Here is a 7,683-nt window from a genome sequence, read left to right as displayed (position 1 = left end):
AAAATCTCGACATGTATCAAGGATAGGCCGATTAATTAGCCAATCAGGAGATTTCTTACTTCATTTAGAACTGTATCAAGAGTAAGACTCCCCTACTATATAAATGGGGTATGATAATTTGTAAAGGGGGCACTTTTACAAAACATAAAGCAATACATTGTCTTTTACTAGCTTTTATTATCTTGTTACTCTGTTCTTATATCAAGTTGAAACTTCTCTTGGTTCAAATGTGATCTAACTCGAGGGCCAAGGCTATTCGATTCGTTTGGTTTGCATTTATTTCTTGTATCGTCAAATTCAATATTAATATATTTTCTTAATTTGTGCCAAGTTATATCACGTATCCTTAAAACCGCGTATAAATTTAATTGTTATCTGTTTTTAGGGTAAACAGTTTGGCGCCCACAGTGGGGCTAAGGATAATAGTGATTCTCTGGTACTAACTTTCGTAACACACACTATTTTTCACTTGTTCTTGTGAGTATTTTTTATTCCAGGATCAAAATGTCGAACTCTCAGGCAACACCCGTACACGTGGACAATGACTTCGGCCACCATGACGAAAATGGCAACATAGCATCAGGGAACAACGTACCTCCAGTTGGCCTCGATGGAGTTTCGACTGTAGATCCAATCGACGTTAGCTCGCATGTAGCCGTCAAGGAAAATTTGATCATAGATCCCGAGAGTAGCATTTGTAGGGATGTTCGATCGGCCGCTCAGAGCGCACATGGTGGCGAAGAGGGCGGAATCAGCCTTCGAGTGATCTTCAAGATGTTGCAGGCTCAACAAGCTGCGATAACCCAACTCCAAAACCACAATCATGCACCAAGCAGGATCGAGCCCGAGTCGTCCCAGGAAGTTGTTCACAGGGTCAAATCGGTGCCAAGGAAATCGAACGGGAATGAATCGGGGACCGATCCCGTAATCATAAAGATGCTCGAAGAACTAATGAAATGAGTTGAGTTGGGGGAAAAGAAGACCGAAGCAAACGATAAGAAGGTGGAAACTTATAACTCCAGAGTTGATCCAATCCCGGGGGCACCACCAATATTGAAGGGTTTGAATTCCACAAAGTTCGTAAAAAAGCACTTCCCCCCAAGCGCGGCTCCCAAACCGATCCCCAAGATGTTCCGCATGCCCGAGATTCCTAAACCCAAATGAGCATGTCACCTCTTACACATGTGCAATTAAAGAGAATGATCTAGAGGACGACGAGATCGAATCCGTATTACTAAAGAAATTCGGGGAGACCCTGTCAAAGGGAACTATGATATGGTATCAAAGGAAATGTTTACAGGGAGCAACCCGCCTGTTACATGCCGCATTTTCGTATGTTAAAGTTTTTCGTAAGTTAATCGATGCAAGTTCGGGAATAAAATTATTTCGTGATTATAAGCATTATGCTATTTTAAACAAGTGATGAGTAAATTGTTGAAGGTGAGAGAGTAATCAAATCGAAGAAAATAAATTTCGTCGAAATTTGATATTTTGGGATAAAATATGGCCCGAGCTAAAATACCTGGTATTTATGGACTAGTACCATACAAGGTACCACATGGCCATGATAGTAAGATGTATAAGGTATGTGAGAAGTGGGTAGCATTTTAAGTAAGTGGAAATAATTTTTAATTATGAGAGTAATTGATTAATTATTGAGTAATGGAACATTACCTAGTTAATTAATAATTAGTGGTAGATTAATTGAAGTCTTTGGATAAAGACTGAAGCAAAAACGTGGCAGTAACTCAATCTATGTTTGATGACTCTTACAAGTTACTTGATAAGGCTTATGTTGGCTTAGTCATCAACTTTGGAAGGTTTAGTCATTGATGCCTCATTCATTTTAAGGAAAATGGATGTAAAGTTGCATAGTAACGTTATGGTATTGGCTTAGTCATCAACCTTGGAAGGCTTAGTCATTGATGTCTCATTCATTTTAAGGAAAATGGATATAAAATTGCAAAGTAACGTTATGGTATTGGCTTAGTCATCAACCTTGGAAGGCTTAGTCATTGATGCCTCCTTCATTTTAAGAAAAATGGATATAAAGTTGCAAAGTAACGTTATTAGCTCCAAATCTGGCAATGGTAACGTGAGGCTTCTCCAAAAATCACAAGTTAAAAGAGGGTCATATTCAGTAAGGTAACCGTCTTAAACAAAATTTCATACGAGATTTCATAAGGTAATAGCAACGGGATTTTGCGATTCTAAGGGAGTACGGTGCAACCTTTTCCAAGAATATCATACGGATTTTTCCCTACTTCAGGTATGTTAAGGCTAAGCCCTTCTTTCATTTTGGCATGATCTCGTAATTATACGAGTTTGATAACGAGGCATAAAGAAAGTTCATACTCCCGAATTTATGTATATTTTTCTAGTCTCGTAAGTTACAATATTCTCCTTATCGGGACTCCATATTTAATTGAGTATTGTCGTGTTCTAGTCAAGAGAGCAGAGAGCATGTATATGCAGTATTATAGTATTTTCATTACCATCAAGCTATAATTGATGGGCAGGCCCCTATTGGGCAACCTCTAATCAGATGGTAAGTTATATATCGAGCCTATTGTGGCCGAGCGCCTATGAGCGAGCCCAGTTGGCCGAGACACAGAACCTAGTATGGTCAAGCGCCTATGAGCGAGCCTACTACGACAGAGCAGTTATATATATACCGAGCCTTATAGGGTCGGGCAGCTATTTTACTTACTATATTGAGAGAATTGAGTCAGTATCAGCAGGTAAGCATATCTTCAGATTATCTTTGACTCTCAGTTACTTTCAGTTATTATATTATCAGTTCAATTTTAGCTTTCAGTATATTGCCTTATATACTCGGTACATTATTTGTACTGACGTCCCATTTGCCTGGGGATTCTGCGTTTTATGCCCGCAGGTCTCGATAGACAGGTCGAGAATCCTCCAAGTAGGCAATCAGCTCAGCGAAAGATGTTGGTACACTCCATTTGCTCCGGAGTTGCTTGTTTTGTCAGTATGATTTAGATGTGTATTGTTTGGTATGGCGGGGCTCTGTCCCTACCTTTATGACAATTATGTATTCTTAGGGGCTTGTAGACAGATGCCATGTACGTAAACGATTGTATGGCCTTGTCGGCCTATGTTCAGTATACGAGTGGTTATTTTGGCTTTATAGGCCCATATGTCTTATGTATAAGTTGGTATCATATGTTGTATTCTACCTAGCTCACGGCAGCCTCTCCGGCTCAGTTATCTATGATAGTATGATACGAAAAGATATTTTATATTGGTACTCGGTTGAGTAAGGTATCGGGTGCCCGTCGCGGTCCATCGGTTTGGGTCGTGACAAAAGCAGTATCAGACCAGTTTTGTCCTAGGGAGCCTACAAGCCATGTCTAGTAGAGTCTTGTTTATGGGTGTGTCGTGCACCACACTTATAAGCAGGAGGCTACAGGGCATTTAGGAATATCACTCTTTCTTCTTACTCTAGATCGTGTGGTAGAGCTCATTTATAAGAATTCAAACTCCTAGCTTTTATTTTATCCGTAATATGATGATACCTCTTTTTGGTAAGAGATTGAGTGCGGATATGGAAGAGTTGAGTCAGAGGAACTCGATTTTTCATGATGCTTATGATGAGGAAATGTAAGGTATTCAGTAGATCATATGTGTACTAAGATGTGTAAGCCTCTTGATAAGGAGCCTTAAGGCAAGGATATCTATCCACCCCTATGGTGAAAGGCAATCAGAGATTCAGAAGATAGTACAAGTCTCAACAAGTAAAAGAAGCAAGGTGAAGAAGGGTACGAGGCGCCCAGTTAATGAAGACTATCATTATTTACCATTCAGGATGGGAGAAATAAGCATTTTGAGTTACCTTCAACGGTAGCAGGGGTATGTACAAACGGCCACACTCATCTCATTTATGTCATATGGAAGTTAACAAAAGTAGTATAACAGAAGGATGGATATCGGGATCTAGCTGGGGTTAGAGTGACCCAAAATAGGGAATGAAATGTTTGCGTTAGTTGACATTTCCGAAGGATAGTGCAAATATGCTAATAGATATCCTTGTGAGGCACCCAGATAGTGCACTCTACAATAGTACGGTTATGTATGAGTATTACAAAGACAGGCGCTGGAAGCCTTGAAAGGGATAAATATTATCTTAGTATGGCTCCCGTCCCTAGTAGAGAGAGAATGTTAAATGTTACATAGTCTATAATCGAGGGAAGGAAAAGATGAGAGGTGCCAGGCCTGGAGATAACAAAAGAATATAGGACATAAGGTTGTATCCTCATTTCGAGAAATAAGTTCGTGACTCCAACGCGGTTGTCAGGAGGAAAAGTTGTGAATACCTAATTTTTGTATTATTTTAGCACCTCCTAAAGTCATTAGTGTTTTGTTGCTTTAATTATATTTCTCAATTTTTGTGTCTTTGATTGTATATTTCCAATCATAAAAATACCAAAAAATAGTTCTTTATTTATTTGTGCATTTTAGGAATTAACTAACTATTCAATTGGTGAATTTATCTAGTTAATTGATCATTTGAATAAGTTACTTAATTAATTTATTTGTTTGTGTAAACTTAGTTTAATAAGTAGTATTAAGAAAGAAATTGGGCCAAATTTGAAAGAGAAAGTGGCCAAAAATGCAAGATAAGAGGCTGCCTTTGAAAGGGTCCGGAACGACGTAGTTTTGTCTCAAAACTACGTCGTTTCATTAAGTGACCCAAGATCAAATCTCACACATTGATCACCCATTGATCTAATGGTCCATATTTGATCTCTCAAGAGGTATTTAAAGCCTCAAAAATCTGAAACATTCCCTCATTTCACCCATAACTCTTTCTCTCTTCTCTCTCTCTTCTCTCTCTTCTCTCCACCGCCGTCGCCGCCGCCAGAAATCACCCACCGGCGGCGGACCACCTCCAAACACCTCCAAATTAACACCATATAATCTCCACAACCTCCTCTTCCCATATCTCCAAACCAATTCCTTCAAAAAACCCTCAAACTCCTTGAATTTTAGATCTAAGAAACTTTAGCCGCCACTTTTTTGCCCAAAATCTTGAAGTTCCGGCCACTACTACCCCCACAATACCTACATCAACGGATAGAACTCATCAAGACCTACCTATTGATGTCAATTTCATCCCGAAAATCCGGCAACTAAAAATCCGGCCAAATTCCGACGACCACCCCGAACACCCTCAATTAGTATACCCCTATTCTCATTTCCTTTGACTATTTTTTTCTAATTGTATTGTATTTAGTTTATGTCTAGCATAATTTCTGATTTTATTTATTTATTTATTTTTATTATTATTATTTATATTTATATTATTAGTTATATTTAATCTATGTTAGCTTAGTCGTTCATAGTTATTAATCACTGATAATTAGTTATTCATTAGTTTTGAAATAGCTATTTGCTTAGTCATGATAGTTTATGATAGAAGTTTCAAGTGCTTAGCGAATTTATTTTTATTGGATTTGAGTATTTGAATTTTTGTGTTGATAAAAGCTGAAATTAAAGAAGGAATAGTACAAGTTTGGTTGTTTTTACTGTGCAAAGACTTTGGAGTGCAAAACTCAAAAGTCATTGTGTGGTGACAAGTACAATACTTTTTGACAGCTTTTGAATAGTGTTTAGCACACAAAGTCAGTCTTTTGGACAGACTTTTGGTGAACCAAAATCTGTCCAAAAAAATCTGATTTATTGGCCTATTTAAAGGGCTCTTTACTCACTGAAAAGAAGAGGACACTCTATTACACACTCTATCTTATACTGAGACACATCTTGGAGAGTTGCTTAAAGACATATATCTTTGAGAAAAATCATTAGCTTAATACATATAACAAGATGAAATTTCAGAGTTTTGTGAGGATTATTTGAGTGCAAAAACCTCGAGAAAAATAGAAAGATCCCTTAGGCAATTTGTGAAGTTGATAGCTACCAGTTTCAAGCATTTTTGTTTGAGTTTTCTGGGTTGTCTTAACACTTGAGTTGCTGCGGTTTCTACTATATTTGCTGCTGAATTTTGTTGCTGCACTACTGTATTTTATTATTCCACAAACCAGGTAACTTTCAAATTCTTATATTGCAGATTCTTGATGATAATAAGAATGATTTGATCCCGGTTTGGTTGATGGAACATATTAGATCTGATTTTGTTTCAAGATGAATGTTATATTAGTGTTATCATCATGTAAATCTGTTAAAAATTAGTTAAATTATCGTTTTCTTCTTTATATATGTGATTAAAATTGCATTCTGTTAAGATTACTTAGTTTAAGGAAAAGATAAAGACCCCACTTTTAACCATGTTTGTTTAGTTTGGGCTCTTTTCCGTGAGTTACTTTCATGGTTCATGTATAATTATCTAAGAAAGACTTCTAGTTTCAAATGTTTTGATGCTTTTAATTATTGTCAACATAATGTTATACTTAATATAGTTCTTCTCTTTAGCATTGAAGTATTACCGTTTTTTATAATTTTTATATTTAGTCATTATTTTTATGTTGTTAATGAGTGTAGTTTGATTAGTGTCATGATTGGTGTAGATGAGTAGAAATATTATGCTAGTCCTTAAGAAATAGTTGGTTAAGAAGATAAAAAATAATAATTAGCATGTAAGTTTCTTTTATGAAAAAAATAATTTTTAGTTTGGACATCAATGTAAGAAGCAATTTGGGCTTAGAAGAATACTTGTTATTTTGTGTTGTCTTGGTCATCGAGGCTCTTAAGCAACATGGGCCAAATAAGCTAAAATTTGTAGGCCCAATGACAATAGAAAGTAAGATGGGCATTTTCTTTAAAACCAATAAATTATCTTCTGTTAAATAAAATAAGTGGCCCAATACCATGATAATTTAACATAAGCTTACCCGGGTTTAATGTATTGCATTAGTGAATTTTTTTTTAATAATAATATTTTTTTTTCATTCGAACAAGTAATAAATAAAAAAGAAGCGCTTTTTAATTAATTTAAACGATAGGCAATTTTAGGCACGTTTGAGATGTAGACCATGTGTTCATACACGGTCCTTGGTCGATATTTTTTTTTAATAAAGTAGTCATGTGTGCATTCCCGCTCCTTGACTTTTTAATATTAATTGTATTTAAACCATGTGTACCGACACGTTCTTTGTTTTAATACATATAATCAAGTAAGGACTTTGTGTGCTTGCACGCTCCTAGGCCAAAATTATTAATTATTAAGCAGCACTGGACAATAGTAACTTAAGGCAAATAATACATACTTTATCCAAAAATAATTCAAGCTAAATTTTAGTCAATAAAAGCGACCGTACTAGAACCACGGGATTCGGGGAATGCCTTACACCTTCTCTCCGGCTAACAGAATTCCTTACTCGGACTTTATTTTCGCAGACCAATAATAATAGAGTCAAATCTTCCTTTGATTAGGGATTCAAATAGAAGGTGACTTGGAACACCAACAAAATCAATTCCAAGTGGCGACTCTGTAAATAAAATAATCTCTACTCAATTTTGTCACTTTAATTGGAAAAACCCTTTAATCCACACAATACTATTTTACGGGTAGAAAAAGGGGTGTGACAGCTATGGCGACTCTGCTGGGGACTTTCAGAATTCGAGCTTGTACATTGACTTTATTTGGCTTTATTAATTTTTGTATATATTGTGATTTATTTGGGCCTAATATGTTACTTGTCG

At 36.4% G+C, this 7,683-nt stretch overlaps 1 long non-coding RNA gene across 1 annotated transcript; it reads left to right on the top strand.

The window, feature by feature from the left end:
• Positions 1-4,814: 4,814 nt before the first annotated feature.
• Positions 4,815-6,236, top strand: LOC138896938 (uncharacterized). The gene is made up of 2 exons (XR_011410562.1): positions 4,815-5,201; positions 6,092-6,236. It is a non-coding gene; the product is annotated as an uncharacterized lncRNA (long non-coding RNA).
• The last annotated feature ends 1,447 nt before the right edge of the window (positions 6,237-7,683 follow it).

The sequence above is a fragment of the Nicotiana tomentosiformis genome, chromosome 8, assembly GCF_000390325.3.
Source record: "Nicotiana tomentosiformis chromosome 8, ASM39032v3, whole genome shotgun sequence".
Classification (NCBI taxonomy): Eukaryota; Viridiplantae; Streptophyta; class Magnoliopsida; order Solanales; family Solanaceae; genus Nicotiana; species Nicotiana tomentosiformis.
The sequence above is the reverse complement of the archived record's forward strand: the minus strand, read 5'-3'. Positions and strand labels throughout refer to the sequence as shown.